Here is an 18,817-nt window from a genome sequence, read left to right as displayed (position 1 = left end):
GGAGAAGGACAAACATAGCACCTATCTTTAAAAAGGGGAACAAAGAGGACCCCGGGAATTATAGACCAGTCAGCCTAACTTCAGTACCCGGACATGTACTGGAACAAATTATTAAACAATCAATTTGAAAGTGCCTAGAGGATAATAGGTTTATAAGGAATAGCCAGTGTGGATTTGTCAAGAACAAATCATGCCAAACCAGCCTCATTTCCTTCTTTATTGGCCTAGTGGCTAAGACAGAAGCAGTAGAGGTGATTATCTTAATGTTAGTAAGTCTCCTGACACTGTCCAGTATGATATTCTCATGAGCAAACTAGGGAAATGTGGCCTAGATGAAATCACTATAACATGGATGCATAACTGGTTGAAATACTATATTCAAAGAGTAGTTATGAATGAGTTATCAAAGAGTAGCTGTCAAAATAGGAGGGCATATCTAGTGGAGTGCTGCAGGGGTCAGTCCTGTGTCCAGTACTATTCAAAATTTTCATTAATGTCTTGGATAATGGAGTGGAGAGTATTTTTATAAAATTGATGGATGACACCAGGCTGGGAGGGGTTGCAAGCACTTTGCAGAACAGGATTAGAATTCAAAACAACTTTGGAAAACTAGGGAATTGGTCTGAATCAACAAGATGAAATTCAATAAAGTCAAGTGAAAAGTAGGAAGACAAAAATCAAATGCACAACTACAAAATGGGGAATAACTGGCTAGCTGGTAGTAATGTTGAAAAGGATCTTTGAGTGATAGTGGATCACAAACTAAATATGAGTAAAAAATGTGATGCAGTTGCAAATGCAATGTGATGCAGTTGGGGCCGCACCACCTGCCCTCCTGGCACTCCGCGGCTGGGCCCACTCTGGGGCTGGAGGCACTAGCCTAGGGTGGGGGCAGGGACCGGCAGCCGCAGTGTGGGGCTCTGGACTGTGGCAGGGGGGTGGAAAGGGTGGGGCCGGGGGGCTAGCCTCCCCAAGCCGGCGGGCCATGTGCCACCCATGAAGAGGATGGTGACTGATAGTTCTCCACATCCACTGAAGGTAGGATAAGAAGGAATGGGCTTAATCTGTGGCGAGGGGTGGTTTAAGTTAGATATTAGGAAAATCTTTCTAACTACAAGGGTAGTTACATTCTGGAATAGGTTTCCAAGGGAGGTTGTGGAATCCCCATCATTGGAGATTTTTAAAAACAGGTTGGACAAACACACGTCAGGGAGGGTCTAGCTTTACTTAGTCCTGCCTCAACACTGTGGGCTTGCCTTGATGACCTCTTGAGGTCCCTTCCAGCCGTACATTTCTATGATTGTATGAAAATCAAATAAAAAATTATACAATGGCATGATCATAATGCAACTAGGACAACATGGAAATACCAAGGAAAAGTATGCAGGCTGAAATTTCAAGTAGTACAGACAAAATTGAAGCCTCTGCTTTCAGCTAAAACAAGTGAATTCATGAACTTTGTGACACTAAACCTGGCAGAAAAGATTCATACAATAGACACACAAGCAAAATGAAAAACATCCAGAGCATACAGTGTATTGTGGCATCCTTGCAGCAAAGCTGTTAAAAGATTACCATGATATTTTTGATGGACTGCAATATCTTCCAGGCATGTTACACCTGGATATAGATAAAATGATTCTGCCAGTACAGCACCTATCTCACAGAGAACCCATTGCCATAAGAGAAACAATAATGGGAGCAATAAAGTAAATGGAAAGTGGCATCATGCTAAAATCACAGAACCAAGAATAGCTGGGAACTGATGAGCAGATGTGTTCCACATGGGGAAAGCTAGGCCAAACGCCAAAGAGAGATAATGAAACTACACAGCATCCCCAACAGACTTTGAAGCAAAGGAGCAATGGACCTTTTCACTAGAAACCACACAAACCACTCATTTCTTTAGACTACTATTCAGACTTCTGGGAACTAGATGAACTATCAGACACTACTGCAGGGACCATCATAGACAAGGTAATCCAGCATTTCAGCAGGTATGGTATCCCAAATTGTGTAGCTTCAGACACCGGACCAGTAGTGAGTTTGTGCAATTTACCTGGGAATAGAAGTTCAGTCACATCACATCATCACCATATCACAGCCAGTTAAATGACAAAGCTGCACTGGCAGTTAAAATTGCTACTAAAGAAATCTGCAAAAAACAAAGAAACTATATGGCAAGACATTCTTGAAAGGACTAACATTCCCACAGAAGGCCTTAATAGCAGCCCAGTACAACACTTGACGTCAGGATGCATACCTTGGCGCTTATAGCCCCAGCATTAGAACAGCTGGAAGTGGTGGAAGGAGTAACAGACAAAAAGGAAGAGAGACTTTAAAGGCCAAAGCCTACTATGATTGACTAGCTAAAGATCTCCGAGAACTACCATCCAGAGACCACGTCCGATCAAATTATTTCCTCAGGACAAATCATGCACTTGAAAACAAATGATGTGTTGAACAGATAAATGTATGTTCATATAATGGATGGGTATATATTTCTCTGAAACTGCAAATACATGATGAACACAAGACATAAACATAGACATGGAGGATGGTGAAAAACATTCTAGTGAGACTTGATCAGCAGGACATGGAAAGAACTGGCAAACAATTGATATTGGAAACAGACTTTCAAAACACCACACCACCAGAAGAACCAAGTGAAAGGCAGTCTCTTGTCATCACAAGAAAGACTTGCACTTGTTCCAACATCAAACTGCCTGCAAGGTATACACTAAACTTGGTACAATACTAAAGTATGAAAGAACAGCTCTATCAAATCCAGAGGAGAATAACTTAGTTCCCAAGCAAGTTACAAGTGAGTTAAAAAAAAGTAGCTGGTACATTATCTATATGGTGATATTGATTTTAAGGTAGTGTAATAAATGTTAAATATATAAGCAGGTTATGTTATGATAGATTGCATCCAATAGGGAGCATTATCATTTGATAGTATGTTTATGCATAGATTAATGTCTAGGAACTTAGAGAACTCTGTGTTCAGGAGGTACTTGATGAGAGGAAAGTACATGTGGAGGAAGGAATAACGTGAATGTTGCATTGCTTTGGCTTTCTGGCTCTCTCACTTATTATGCTTGAATACTATGCTTGACTGTGTAAGCAAATCAGGCAGCTACAGATCTAAGTACCAGGCATGTCTACTCACAGACTGGAGGCCCTTTAAAAAATCTAGCCTAGTTTTAAGAAGAATTCTAGTGCAGCTTGCAAGAGGCTAACTCTTGACATTGCTAGGATGTGATTGGCTGGAATTCTGAAATCCTCCTATGTTGTACCATTCTTATAAATGTTTCTATTGCTTATCCTGCACAAATGCAGTATACATGGCCTGCTGGGAATTTCCTGTCTTTTGAAATTGTGTTTCTTTTGCAAGCTTTACTGTGTATAAACATGTCATTCTTTAAAATAGCTTTGCAAGCTAGCATATGAACTGTTACAATTTATTGCTGCTCTGAAGACTACTTCTAGCATTTTTTCTAAGAGCATTTGGCCCTTTTCTGCAAATTCCAGTAGTTGTTTATGGTAGTGGAACTCACGGATGGATGGTCTATAGTCTCTTGGACATTTTCTAATCATATATTCCTTTACAGCGTCCCTGCCAGCATCCATGTTGCACTGGTACTCTATCAGCATTGCATGCTATGTGTTTAATTTTCTTCATCTTAACTTCCAGCAGTAAAATTAGAATGAGACCAGTTTGAAAAGCAGGATTCAATGTCCGGGCAAGGGGGAGAGGCATGGACTATGGACCAGAGTCTTCTCTAAGGCTAGGTCCACACTGCACACCATAGGTGGTAGCATGTACGTGCCTCTTTACGCAGACTGTTTTTCACTGAGGCATACACTACATGACTGTCAGTGAAAAGCTCTGGCGGGGGGAGGCAGCAAGGAAAGGGTCATTAATGGGGAGCTGCCTGAGCCTTTCCCCATTGCCAGAATCTATCACTACAGTGGAGAAAGGCCTGGGCAGCTCCCTGTAGTGCAAGTCTTTCCCTGGGGCACAGAAAGGCCCCTACAGCTCCCCACTGCCTGAGTCTTTTCATGCTGCAGGAGCCTTTCCCTGCAGCAGGGAAAGACGCCCTCAGCCAAGAGGCAGCTTTTCAGGGGACGCATTGCTGGGGGGAGTAGGGTACATATCCACCGGGTTCAGGCATGTCCTTAATCAGTGTTTATGCTGCTATTTATACTCATGCTAAGGGGGCACATAGCATATGTATGTAGTGGTATGTATGTATGTATGTATATAATCTGCAGACATAACTTAAATGGGAAAAATCTGGTTAGGGAGCAGGAAACACTATGAGTTGAAACTCCACAGAGTTTCCTCCTAATTATTCTGTAGAGGGGAAAGATGTTTGCTGCCCCTGTGGAATTGGCAGGGGATTTGGCCTCTTAAATCAGCAGCTGTTCTGAAAATGGAAGTTACTATCTCCATTTTAACAGGAAGAAAAAGGAGTGCTTCTAACTGGAGGGCCCCCCAAAAATGAAAATTGTGAACTCCAATAAAGTCCTACAGATTCCATTTGGTCTTTCCAAATGCTTCAGTTCCATCTCAGGTATTAACCATCACCTTGGAACACATCCAACTATTTAGGGACAGAGAGTGCTTGGGCCTCACCCTAAAATTCATACTAAATATGTGTAGCAAGTGGACTTGGGATGACACTCTGTGAGATGCATGTGTGGAGTGGAGATAATGGGCCAGTTTCTGTCTTCAGTAATATCGCTATAACCACAATGGATTTAAACTGATATAACTTAGTGCAAAATTTGACTTAGTTCTTTTTTCCCCCTTAGAAAAAGTTGTCATGATGGACCTCATCTTTTGTTAGTATCATTACATGAGCAATGCAATATTAATAAAATATAGCACTGTGGATTAATGTAATCATTGCAAAACCGTAGAAGCACTTATAAAAACACCAAGGTTGACTGCCACCACACTTGTGCCTGTTTTACATCAGTGTAACACTTCTGACTTTAATTAAATTACTCCATATTTACACTGGTTGAGATCAGATCCAGTCATATAGGGAACAAAATTTCAAATGTGGATTAATAAATAAGGCAACTACATTGTGTGTTGGGTCACTCATATTGGAATCTAGTTGCCTAAATGACCATTTTATATGCCTAAATGCAGATCTGAGTGTCTATATGTGGTTTGAATTCAGCTATGATCCTGTGAAGTGAAACAATAGAAGCTGTCTGTAAAGAGGTGTATGGAAGTAGCAGGATTATCTCCAATAAAATGCAATGTATGATAATGGTAAATTGGTAACACCCTTTGATTTGCTAGGCTAATCACACGTGTGTATTTCCTAGAAATCGTGAAATTTGTTAGAAGGCAATATTGTCATGTCAACACGCATATGAAATGGATTATCTCATTCTCATATTAAGAGGCGGTTAGGAAGTCTGACGTATTTGAGGGCTAGATGGAAGGTTAAGTTATGTTACTTTTGGCTGTTTCTATAATATTATATAGTTCTCTTTTATGTATATGCACTTCATCAAATGTGGTGTTCAGTAGGTTTATGCATGACATTTTGTGAAGGAGTTGTTTCATGGAAAAAAATGAAATATCAAACTTTTTGTAGCTGGTGTATGAACATGCTGGAGTTCCATATGGAAAGAGATTATATTAGCAAGAAGAATTACAACTGGTAACAATTGATTTTCTTGAGGAAGAGAGTTGTCTTAGGCACACAGTACTTGACTTTGGCACTTATTTGCACTTTTTTTCCCTACAGTGAACATTATATAGGGAGTTAGAAGATACATGTTCTGTATTGTATTTCAAGCTAATTGAATATGAAGATTTGTGGAAAGACTTGCAAAACATAGTTCATTGATTTCCAAATGTACTGGGATTCCCTTTGTGTGACATAGGTAAAAGCCAGATTCTGCTCTTTTTTACACCAGTGCAATTTCACCAAAGAGCTGGGTGTTTCATGATTTACTTGTATAATCCACTGTTCTATGTGTGCTACATTTTCCTTGCTGCACCTAGGGTTGCCAGTTTTGGTTGGACTTATTCTCGGAGGTTTCATCACATAACCATCTTTAATTAAAGAATCATCTTTAATTCCTGGAGACCTGCACCCAATCCACTGACGATGTGAGTCTGTTACAGAATCTAGCCTGTCAAATGTAAAAGCTCTTGCTTTCAGCTCTGCAGGTCCCTGGTCTATTGGCCAAGATACTGGGCCCACATAAGTGAGGCTCATCTGGGATTTGAGCTGCTGCAGGCCTCAGGATGAGTTTCTTCTCTCTGTTCATGTAACCCACAGCCAGTGTGTGTTATGTGACCCCTTTTGTGCCTGATTGACAAAGGAAGTGAGTCTCCTACTGCTCCCACTCTGAAATCCTGGCTCTTTATTTCAACTGTACAAACTCCTACTTTCACCTCTAAAGGTCATCGGTTCAGTCCCTGCTCCCTGCCAGGATGCTAGCCCTCACATTTATGTGTATGGCCAGACCTAGCCTGATGCTTGTGCCAAATAAAAGGGAAACATCCCAATTTACAAGTCTTCAGGGTTATTTATGATACTGTACATGGCTGTCAAGTATCAGAGGGGTAGCCGTGTTAGTCTGAATCTGTAAAAAGCAACAGAGGGTCCTGTGGCACCTTTGAGACTAACAGAAGTACTGGGAGCATAAGCTTTCGTGGGTAAGAGCCTCACTTCTTCAGATGCAAGTGTACATGGCTGCTTTAGTTTAGCTTCTAAGTCTTGTGAGGAAGAGACACCTAAATATGTTTAAAAAAAAATCTAACACATGGTACTTTCAGAGCAGAGTTGGGGCACTTTCAAGACTACCACTACCAGCCTGTTATAAGATCAGTACCAAAGAAAGAACTGCTTTTGCTCACAAAGTGCCCCGTTTACACTCATATTGCATTTTATACACTTTATGATATTACCAAAATTAACATCTTTTCCCATATAAAACAATAATGAGTTTCTATGGCTATAGCATTCAGTCTCATTTTAAACTATACAATTCAATCTAGATTTAACTTAAGTTAAATGGTAAGGCCTTCCTGCAGATGAAGTTTGCTTGTACTTTTAAGATTTCCTTTTGTGGTGCTTCAAAAATACCTGCCTTGACCAGGGCCACCCATAAATAGTTAACTGAAACACCTGTGTTTGTTCTTTTAATCAAATATTTCGTTTGATTGGGCAGCAATTAGCTTGAAGCAATATCTGTATCTATCTATATGAAGCATTTTAAACACCTGATTTAGCTAAGTTCCTGCATGTTTCTGATAATTACATTTAGGTAAAAAATAATCAACTCATAAACTGGACTGTTGTATATGAGTTACACATAATCACATAGCTACTTTGTCAGTATTTGGTATTTACCCTATGTGACAGGGTGCTGAGCAGGAGGACTGCAGAATCACTGATTCTAAATCAGCCCCCTGCCACACCAGCCCTATTTAAGTGAATAAAGTGGAGCTGGCTGGAAAGAACCTGCTCTAATTGGGGAATGAGAGCCAGCTGCCAGCCCAGGGCTATGTAGGAGGCTGGGAAGATGGTGGTAAGCAGACAGAAAGTCTTTCCTTCCTGGGTTCAGACTCAAGGAATCATTGGAAGAGTAGGAAGAAAGGGAAAAGGCAGGGAGTGGAAGTAGGGAGGTAGCTCCCTCTCCTGCCTGCAGATGGTAAAGGGCTGCTTGTATGGTGAAAAGGTGGTGGGAGCACAACCTGTAAATAAAGTGCACCGGTAGTTACTGAACCCAGCGTCTCCGAGTGATGGTATCTGAGCCTAGCGGAGCCAGGAGGGCCAGTTGTGTTCTTATACCCTGGTATATCTGAACAGTACAGGGTGCTTTCTTTGTAACTGAGTAAGTACTCAATGGTTGCCATGTAAGCAAAATGTAGTAGTTACCCTTTCCCAGTTGTAACTCACCACTTGGAGTTTCCCAGCACCTGAAACGTTGCTCTTAGCCTCTAGGGGAGCTACCAGAGACCTCAGATGCCATTTCCCAGCTGCTTGGAGTCAGGGGTGGATAGAGGTAGGCTGTGGAAGAATTCTGCTGGTGCAGACACAGCATAGGCCTGCAAGCCCCAGGGGTCAGAAGAAGTTTGTAGGGGGTGCTATGGAGATTCTAGTCTGCTCTAGACTGAACAGTAGCCTATACAGCACCACAGCTTCCTGAAGACTATTTATTTATTAGAGAGTATAACTTATATGTTTCAGCCATTGCAGCAGCCCAGAATATTGGGGGAAGACAAGTGGCTTAATACCACCTCTGTGGTCCCCTTTGGACTTCGTGTGCTGCTCCTGCTGTAGCCATAGTACAGAATTTCAAACTGAATGTGAAGTGGATTAGTTACTACAGAGCATATAGATTCTGCTGTTTGTTTCTACTGGTGTGAAGTCAGAACAATTGCTCTCTCTCCTCAGTTTAGTTGTCAGCTTTATGCTGGTGTAACTGTAAAACAGTAACAATGGGAAAACTTCAATGGGAGCTGGATTGGGCAATGAGAACAAAATGTGGCCCCATGAATTTATGGTGAAAAACAGAGATGAACAAAAGAAAAACAAACGAGAGGGTACTAGAAGAAAGCTGCATGGAAAGATGGCTTGTAATAGTGATCAGGTCTTCTTGAAAAATATGTGTTAACGAACATTGTCTGCAGCAATTTTTATAGTGTTCTCTATAGCATAGGAAAGGGATTTTTATCTTAACTACAGTACTTGGCAAAGAAATAAACATGGGGAAAATAAGATTTGTTCAATATCATTGATGTGGATGGAAATGCATTTTGTCAACCACAGAGTGTTAAAATACACTAAAGTATTTCAAAATAAATAGAATTAATGACTTTTAAAGTTTCCCCCAATCCCATATTCATAGTTTCATTTGAACTCAAGAAAAGTTTTTATTCTTTGATTAATATTGTAATTAAATGTACATAAAGACACGAGAGTAGAGAATTAATGGAAAAAGGTAGAATTCCATAAAAGAATGGATAAGAGAAATTGAAGCAGGAGACGGTCACATAGTCCACCCAGCTGTTAGTGCATGATTTTTCTTTATAGTACATTTTATCATACTTTGTGCACTCTGAAGCGTTGCTGGTGATGGTGCCTCTACATGTTCCTTTGAGAGAAATGTTGTTCTCTGTTTATGAAGGACACCTATTGGTGTCCTTCATATAGTAATCACCAAGTTGCGGAGGTGGTTTCATGAATAAATGCCCACGCCTGTGAACAAAGGCTCTACAATCTGGCCCATAAGCATTTGGTTGAAAACAAGCTGATGATGGTTCCATGCAACAAACAGGCTAGAATAATAAACTTTGTGATCTCTTGTTCATTGGCAGCCAAGACAAATTTGGTTGTCTCACCACATGAGCTGTAACCTCATTGTCGCTGGTAAATTAAAATGAAACTTGTTGCAGCTGTTACGTTTCTGAAGGTCATTTCTCTGCATTCTGCTTGGTTTTGGTATGCTTGACTCTTGTTCAGTTGCTGTAATATAAATGAAATACTACAGCCACCACCCATCCGAGATTGAGACCACATAATTTATTTCACATTAGAAGTTTTACTCAAATGCCTAGAGGATAAGGGAGGTATTTTCAAAGGCATAAATTGAAGTTAGGTGTCAAATTCCCATTGATCTTCTATCAGACCTGGATTTTTAACTACCTTTTGTGCCTGTGAAAATCTCTCACGGTATGGGTCATGTTTATCTCATTTGAAAAAACTAGTCCAGTTAAACTGGAAAAAACTGTAATGCTGCCTGCTGTTGAGTGCTTAATGTGACTCTCTCCACAACTGCATTTCCCCACTCGGAGAGAGAGAAAACATTTGGGCCATTTGCTTGTATTTGCATCCCATCCTGATTTTGACAATGCTGCATATATAGATGCATGGGCTTGTTCTGATTGTGGGAAAACACACATTTTGCCACTGCCATGCTACAGGACAATGAGAACAGTATTTCCACCAAGATCACTATATGCAGAAAGGCTTATTGTTTATGCTTAAAGCTTTATGGTTAACCACTAGATGGTTAACAGCTTTCTTAAACGTGTGCGCACTGTCATTTGTATTGGAGTCAATGGCACAGAAGTGTTATTTTAGATTGATGTAAAGGACTCCCCTTCTCCTCCCTCCATACCCACATCAAGTGGTCTAGCAGAGTGTCATTTTGTACACTGCCATAACAGGCCAGTTCTTTCTATTACCAGGCCACTGTGCAGAGTCAAAGCATTCAAACCATGTGAATAGAGATTGTTGTAGCCTGGTGAATCTGGCATTCATATGTTCAATGACAGCTTTAAGTATATAGGACTCATTTTATGAGCTGCCTTACATGCCTATGCAAGGGAGTAAAGAGGGTATCCATAGTCTCTTTCCTCCCCTGCCTAAATCACCTATGTAATCAGTCTATGTGTGGGTATAGAGCAGCCACAACAGGCCCACTGCTCCCCCAGCTTGTGTATCTTGTGCACCAGCCAGCATGGCTGAGTTTGGCCTAGAGAAGGAAGCAGTCTGTCAGACATAGGGCTGGTACAGCTTACTTCCCTCCTGGAACAAGTTGGAAGCCAGGACCCAACTGTCACTCTGAATCACAACTGGAGCCCTGGCCTGCTTCTGACAGTCCAGTTATGCACTGGCCCTCTCTCAGGACTTATGGTAACTCCACAATCTAGCTCAGAGATTGGATTTTTCTGCCACTTTGCCTTTAAATATAAGGAAATGTTTACACCTTCAAAAGCTGCCATCCCTTTAGGACAGGGGTTCTCAGTGGTGACCCCTTTCACATACCAAGCCTCTGAGTGTGACCCCCCCCTTATACATTAAAAACACTTTTTTATATATTTAACACCATTATAAATGCTGGAGGCAAAGCGGGGTTTGGGGTGGAGGCTGACAGCTCGTGACCTCCCCCCCCATGTAATAACCTCGCGACCCCCTGAGGGGTCCTGACTCCCAGTTTGAGAACCCCTGCTTTAGGACATAAGGCCCCCAAAGTGAGTTTGCCCAGTATGTTAGGCCCAAGCTCCTCCATTGGGCCATCAACAGTGTACTCTGTACTTGCAAAGATTAACTGGGAGATGGCCCCATTGCTCAGGTTCATTTTCTCCTCCCTCCATTTTCTAAGAGTGAAATAAAGAACTAATATGCCAGTGTGAGTAAGGTTACTGATGTGAGTAAGGCTTTGTAGGGTTCAGGCCCTAATTATAATCTGCATAATTTTCCATCTTTTTAAATTTGCACTCATCTCTATTGTTATCGGTATAAGTCAATCTCATTATTTGTGGCTTTACCTGTAACAAACACATTATTAAAAAAGCCTTGCTGTGAAAGCAGACTTTATGAAAAGCCACCCTTAATTGTTCATGCAGTTTGGAGAGTGTTGAACATCTAGTGCTGAACAATGGCCCCTTGATTTTAAATGGCTTGTTAATGTACACTTGCGGGTAATCTGAATGGAGATTCAAAATTATGAGATTCCTATTTCAAAGAAATCAGAACATGTCCCTGCTCAAAAGCCCCTCAAAGTACTCTTGGAAAGCTCACATGGAGTTATTACCCCCTAACTTAAAACAATTTCTGGTAGTTGTGCACCAGACCTGGAGGTGAGATTCTGAAATAAGAAGACTCTGACTCAGCAGGCTGTTAAAAAGGTATTGAAACATCATAGCTAAGGAAAAGAAGCTGAGATTTGGTCAGGGTCTGCTAACTCTGCAAGATAATCTGACATAGGCATACATTTTTCCCTACTGTGGATGTACTTCAATTTTGTCGCTCGAGGTTGACCCCAGTGGGAAGCCTAGAATTGACTTCAGCCAGCCAAATATTGAGATAATAGATGTAAACCTATGTCTACACTTGGGAAAAGGTTGTGGTTAGTTTAGGGTTATTTTTCCTAATCTAGACAAACCGTGTAAGAAAACAAGGAAAATGAGTTATTTTTGCACTATCATAAGGAATTGATTATTTTCCAGTCACCAATTTTATATGCTACCTTTTACTTGACTTATTATTCTCTAGATAGATCTGATTATATTAAGTTTAGGATATTTGAACAAGTAATTAATGGCTTCATGTTCTCATCAGCCTCAGTTTCCTGCTTTTATTCCACTGGTAAATGAATCTAGAATTATTGCTGTAATTTGTCTGGAGAAAGTGTTATTCATTTTTATTAACCCCCTTAAAAACGCTCACTGATTTTTTTGGGGCCAATCTCAAACAACATGTTAATATGCATTTGCTATTTTTTTTTCTCACCATGTTGTTTAAAATATAATTCAGGCCCCTATCCTGTAAACACGTAAGCATGTGTATAATCTGACTCACATGAATAGTCTCATTGAGTTCAGGGAAAGCAATGGAGCTATGCTGACTTGCATGAGGCTGTGGCCTTAAATGTCCAAACCAAAGAGAGAGAGGGAAAGAAAAAGAATCTCTGTCAGACAAATACTTGCTAAAGGCACAGACCTATTTAAGGACTATATTTTTGATGCAATTAGGTTTACTCAATGAGCAACAGGTTTATAGTTTTTTAAACCAGAATAAAGTAAGTCCTGTGAAATCTTACCTATACATTATATATTATGGGCTCTCCATTTTACACATACTTGATTTTGAAAAGTGTGTGTGAGAGAGAATGGGTGACTTTGCTCCTTACACATGTGGTGTACAGTATTTTCCCCTTATCCTTTGACTTATTCAGTCCTCTGAGTGTTACTGTGAAAGACCAGCTCTTTTGTGTTTAGATAAAGTGCTTTCATAAGAAATTAAACAGCAGATTTGACTGTTAGTAATAAGAATTCTTAGATTTTGTTGCAAACAAATGGAGAGACAGGTTTTTGTCAGCAGAGGGAGCTACTGTAGAAACAATAAAAGAAAGAAGGTGTGCTAATTAAACAGAAAAGAAAATAAGTGATCATAGGAAAGAAATTTTGGGTTAAAAAGGTCAAGAAGAGATCAGGCAAGATCTCTTTTACACTGGTGTAAATCAGGAATAAATACATTGAAGGCAGCATGAAACCAACATGAGATCTGAATCAGACCCTTCACGAGAGGAGAGAAGGAACAAAAGGAAAGCAGAAAGAGTGCACAGAATTAAGAAGGCTAATAAGACCAAAAAGGTGAAGATGGAAAAAAAATAAAAGGAACAATGAAAAATACAAAGAATTGATTCCATACTACCATTATTCAAGGCATGATCTTGCTCTGATACTGACTTCAGTGAAGCCTGGATTTCACCCAGAGGGTCAGATTTCCAAGTGCTTGAGACCCACATCTAGGGTCAGATTTTCAAAACAGCTCAGCTCGCATTTAGGCAGCCAAATAAATGACAACACTCCCACCGACTTCCAATGGTGTGGAATAAGGGCTTAAGAGAGTTTAACTGGTTTTATGCATGATAGTCACAGGTCATTCCAAGATTTATATTTTGCTTTTGAGCGCCCACTCCAGGAATACATCTAACTTTAAAGGAAGCACCAATGGGTTGAACTCCCCCAACTTACAGGTTTTTCATATCACCAACTTTGTTTTTGGAGCTAACAAAATGTGAAATACTGTCTGTCATATGTGTTTATAGCATTGAACCCTAGAGTAGCCCATCTCAGTCTTCATGTTCATTTGTCCCTGGGAAAGAATAGAGAAATTCCACCATATATAGACAGCTCCAGAATTATGGATCTCTATCAGCAACGGGAACTCAGTTTAGAGCTCATGAAAAATGAAGGAACAAATGGCGAAGTCACATTGCCATCAGTGGGCTTGCACAGGTGTAACTGGGTGGCTCTGTAACTGGAACTTAGTAAACAATTGTGAAGGTGATGCATAAGGAATAGAATGCAACTCTCTTTCCCATAGTTGTATTGGCTCTGATGTGCTAATAGGAGTAGAAAGATGCAATAGCACATTATAGTCAGCAATAGACACTGCCAAGCAGATCTATCCACAAAAAAAAGGCATCATTTTTTGCCTAGTCATTTTTCACACAAGACCTACAGCGGTGAGATTCCTTAGCTGATGTCAACAAGCAGGGGTGCTCAAACTTCATTGCACTGTGACCCTCTTCTAATAACAAAAATTACTACATGACCCTAGGAGGGGGGACCTAAGCCTGAGCCCATCCAAGCCCCACAGCTCTGGATGGGGCAAAGCCAAAGACCGAGCCCCCACCTTGGGCAGGGGGCCAAAGCCCAGGGCTTCAGTTCCAAGTGGGGGGCCTGTAACCTGAGCCCCACCACCCAGGGCAGAAGCCTTTGAGCTCTGGCTTCAGCCCCAGGTTGTGGGGCTTGGGCTTGGGCTTCAGTCCCAGACCCCAGCAAGTCTAATGCCAGCCCTGGCGACCCCATTAAAATGTGGTCCTGACCCACAGTTTGAGAACTGCTGCAATAGAGCTATACTGATTTGCACCATTTGAGGCTATGGTCCCTGAGTTTCTGTCATTCAGTTCCCTCTCTTCTCCCTTGTGAACAATTTCAAAAATAAATTTATTTAGGTTGCTATTAATGTCATGACTATATTGTTACTATTTTTACAAAGGGCAATAAAATAAATTTATGCCTTTTATAGCAGCAGAATTGTTTGGAGCCAAACGTTCTAGGGGTATTAAAGAGGAGTTATAAAAAAGGCATACCTGTCTACTGTACTGAATTTCTGGCTCTGGGTCTGCTGTACAATAACGCTATACTGCTTTTTTTTTAATCTAAAGCTTCTTGCTAAGGTTGCTGTTGCTTATGTCACTGACCTGCTGGTCTCCTGCTCTGCTGAGTTAGCACCACATTGCCTGCTGTCAGGCACTGACAGGAAATACCAGCTTCTGGAGGTGTATCTCAGCTGTGGCTAAGGAGGGGTGAATGATATCTTTGGAATTGATTCTGCATAGTTTACTGAGGCAAAACCCTTAGTAAGGTAAGGTGTGCAGGATCTGGTCATCAGTATAAAATGTTTACAGGATTGAATAAAGCAGAAGGGTAGGGAAATGTGGAGTACAGAGAAGACATACATGGGAGAAAAAGAGGCATAGAGGAGGGAGGGGCAGATATTGAGGAGGAAAATGAACACACTTCATCTATTTTCGTTCTCTCTGCCCTTTTCCATCATATTCTCTTCTTACGCCCCTTCATGCTTTTCTCAATTGCACCCACTCATGGGACTCAGCTGGGAGATTGGATGGAACCTAGAATCCTCTCTGGAACCACTGAGTCTCTTGACAAATTAGCAGGTGGACTTCAATGCATGGAGTTTAGTGCACTTGGCAGCCAGTGTAAACCATGAAGAGAATTAGAACTAAAGAAGGGCCCAGACCAAAAGCCTGGATCTGGACATAGATCAGCATTTGCAGAAAGAGCCTCTCTCTAAAGTGGACCAAATATGAACACCCCAGAACTTTGAGAAGTTCAGATTTGGACTGAAATTGTGAAGCCCTATGCTATGGAGTACTCAGATCCAGAGTTTGGGTGTTGCCCTTCACATAGATGTGAAACTAGGATTTGGATCTGGATCCATCCTTAGCGATAAGAAAGAACTCTGAAAACATTCTAGATGATATTTTAAAGCAAGAGAGTTTCCTCACCCTGAAAATTATTTCTGAGGGAATAAGTGGCTAAGAAATAAGGAGAGGAGACAGAACAGAGTGGACACGAAAAAAGAATATAAAATAATGAATGGCATAGAGAAAGTCAATTTGACCTTCAGAGTATTCTGTAAACCCTTCTGTTTTTCAGGCATTTGAGGCAGGTGAAGACCGAGTGAGACTCAAACTTTGAGGTATTTTGTGATCTGTCACCTTGATTATCTGAGTTGCTTTGTAATATGAGCTTGGGCTGTCTAGATGGGGCTGGCTTTTTGTATTTTCTTGGTATAGTTGTGATACTTTAAATGTCAGGGGGCCTATATCTAGTATAGATATTTTTTGTAATTAAATAATCAAAATAATTAAATAAACTCAGTACTTCTATCTACTTTTCCCTATCAACCATGAGGACCTAAAATGAAGCTGGAAAGGCAACACATTTAAAATGGGGAAGAGAAAATACTTCCTTTAAAGCAAAGCATATAGAACCTGCGGAACACCATGCCATATGATTTTACTGAGATAAAGAGCTAAGTAGGCATTTATATGAGTAACAGTATCACATACATTTATACTAATTAAAAATATATAACATGCGCCATTCTTTACCACTGATTAAACTTCCCCTATAGATATGTTATTACTCATTATAGGGAATTTACATTTTCCTCTGAAACACGAGACAGACTACCAAGTTCCCAACTAGATGGAGTATTGGTTTGAAATGACACCAGGTATAGTAATTCCTGTTTAAGAAACTGTGCCAGCTGTTGTTTGAGGAAAAGGTTACTGATCTTGAGGGCTGGAATAATACTTTGTTCTACCATCACGTGGGGATGAGGAAAATATCCCTAAAACCATTTATGGTTCAGCATTTAAAAACACTCCCAATTTTGAACCAGACACACTGCCAGCAATGCACTGGATATTTCAGTGAGCTTGTTTTTCCCAAATATATTGCAAAGATAGAATTCAGAACTCCCACAGCATATATACCAACACTAACAATGTCATCTAGTGCTTTTTACTTTCACTCAGGCCTGTGCAAATGTTCATCAGAGAGAAAACTTAGTTTTCTACCAGTTACGGTGATTGAATTAAAAAATCAAATCAAAGTCCATCACCTAATGAAATAGAAACAGAGGCCAGAGTCAAACAGAGCAGGACAACCAAGTAACATTTTCCCTCCTTTTCATTGCTTGTTTCCCACAGTGGGGAAAAAAGCGTAACTTGCATGCAAGCAGCATACATACCTTAGGGATGGTTTCAATTTTTTGCAATCAGATTATTTTCCTTAAATCCAGGCTCTGCATATGTTGATTTTATAAGAACATTTTTGCTCAACAGCAGAGCCAACAACCTCCGAGTGCTCTTACTCCCTCTGTTTGTGTTAAATAATTATCCATTTATGTAGGAAACACTTCCAGACATAGAATAGAAAAAATATTTTTGTGTAGCATGTCTCTAAAATGTAACTTAGCAGCCTATATACCATGTGACTAAAAATTTAGGACCATTTCATTGCCCAAGCGGGGAAACTAGAGCTAGGAAACTGCACGCCTCAACTCATGGACTTTCCTACAGAGTTGTATCAGGGATGTGTGCAGAGGATTTGTGGCCCTTCCATAGAGCAGGCAGGGCCAACACCCACTTAACCCCTGGATGTCCCAATATCTTCAAGAAAACCTTGAGAACATATGGATGGCATGAAGGTCCAGTGCCTGTCTATTACATTCCAAGCCATCCCTGCTCTATGGGGAACTATAGTTACATGTGTCTGTGCAGTCTGCAGATGCATCTCTCCCAAGTAGTGTTTCAATCTGTGTACAGAAATCCCTTCGATATATTTCTTTTTTTGGACAGGGTCCATCCCCTGATCTCACTCCCTCCCAACCCATGGACTTTGAAGTGCAGGAGTTTCTGTGGGATTGAAGCATGCAGAAGATCTGATGCTACCTTTTCCTTAACTTGCTGACTGCTTTCGATTGGGTTTTGCGCCTCTGCCCTCATGTTAAAGGAGAAGAGACTACGGGCCCTAGAAATTAAGAACAACTTCTTTTCCAAGAGGCAGTTGTACAAGCAGTATTTAACTTTTTGCTCCATTGATTTCCCTATTGCTTTACTATAGCTTTGCATAGTATAAAAGCATGGGGATCATAGAACAGCTCATTGGTGCAGGATGTGAAATAACTTTATTATCATATGCTAGAAATAACGGTGTGAAATCAATATAACAACATGAAATAAACTATGGTTCAACTATCAATGGCCCCTTCCTATATCCCCCATTTACTTTCTTTTGGTGCTTGTATATCAGAGACTTGGGACCAGATTGTGATACCTTTACTCACATTGAATAGTACCTTATTACATATATAGTCTCACTGATTTCAGTGGAACTACTCCTGGAGTAAGATACTACACTTGGTGTGATAGACAATATCCTGGACAAACCTCTTGGAATCCAGATAAAATTTACACTTTATTGAATTAGGTTTGAGACCTTTGGGGTCCATTGTATTAAAAATGCAATTGTGTCTGTGTTATTGTACGCAACTTCTCTAGTAGGAGGGGATGATAATGTAATTCCTCAGCCATTTGAAACCACACCCCTAGAGAAGTTCATATATATTAGATCAAACTGGATTCTCCAGGGACCAGCAAACAAAGACAGGATTTTGGGATAGGCTGGTTTTAAACTGGCTCAGAGCCTATTTCCTGATCCAGCAAACAGACAGGACCCCTGGTCCACAGACAGACCGACTCCTTAGGGAAGGGTTGGAAGCGCTGGGCCTATTGAGACCCCATATGACTGTGCTTGTTCTGAGCTGAAGCTCAGATGAACCTCAACCCACAAGGAAATCCCCCTGGGTGTGGTTTGAAAGGACTGCTCCTGCTAGAGCCAATGTTAGAGTCGGGGTGATCTCTGGTAAGCTGATTAGCATGTGTGTTTATTCCTTTTATTGTTTTTAATATGTTTTCTCTCTAATGCTTTTCACCATAAGAATAAAATAGAGCTGTGTGTGGGAAGTTGCAACAGTGGGCAGTCACACTGTTAGCTGTCTCTGAAGAGAAGCAAACAGGTACGCATAGGAAGTTTATCTTTGCTGGAGATAACACAATGAAGGCAAGGAACTATTCGGCTTGGAGATACCGCAGTCAGAAGGGAGTGAGATGTGGGTCTTCACCCAAGAAAGGCAACGGCTGGGTAGCTGGAAACCTG

At 40.8% G+C, this 18,817-nt stretch overlaps 1 long non-coding RNA gene across 1 annotated transcript; it reads left to right on the top strand.

The window, feature by feature from the left end:
• The first annotated feature begins 7,507 nt into the window (after positions 1-7,507).
• Positions 7,508-18,434, top strand: LOC135974246 (uncharacterized). The gene is made up of 3 exons (XR_010591471.1): positions 7,508-7,572; positions 15,746-15,788; positions 17,458-18,434. It is a non-coding gene; the product is annotated as an uncharacterized LOC135974246 (long non-coding RNA).
• Positions 18,435-18,817: the final 383 nt, after the last annotated feature.

This window comes from Chrysemys picta, chromosome 11 (genome assembly GCF_011386835.1).
Source record: "Chrysemys picta bellii isolate R12L10 chromosome 11, ASM1138683v2, whole genome shotgun sequence".
In the NCBI taxonomy this organism is placed as follows: Eukaryota; Metazoa; Chordata; order Testudines; family Emydidae; genus Chrysemys; species Chrysemys picta.
Note: the sequence above shows the minus strand (reverse complement) of the source record. Positions and strands in the feature narration are given on the sequence as shown.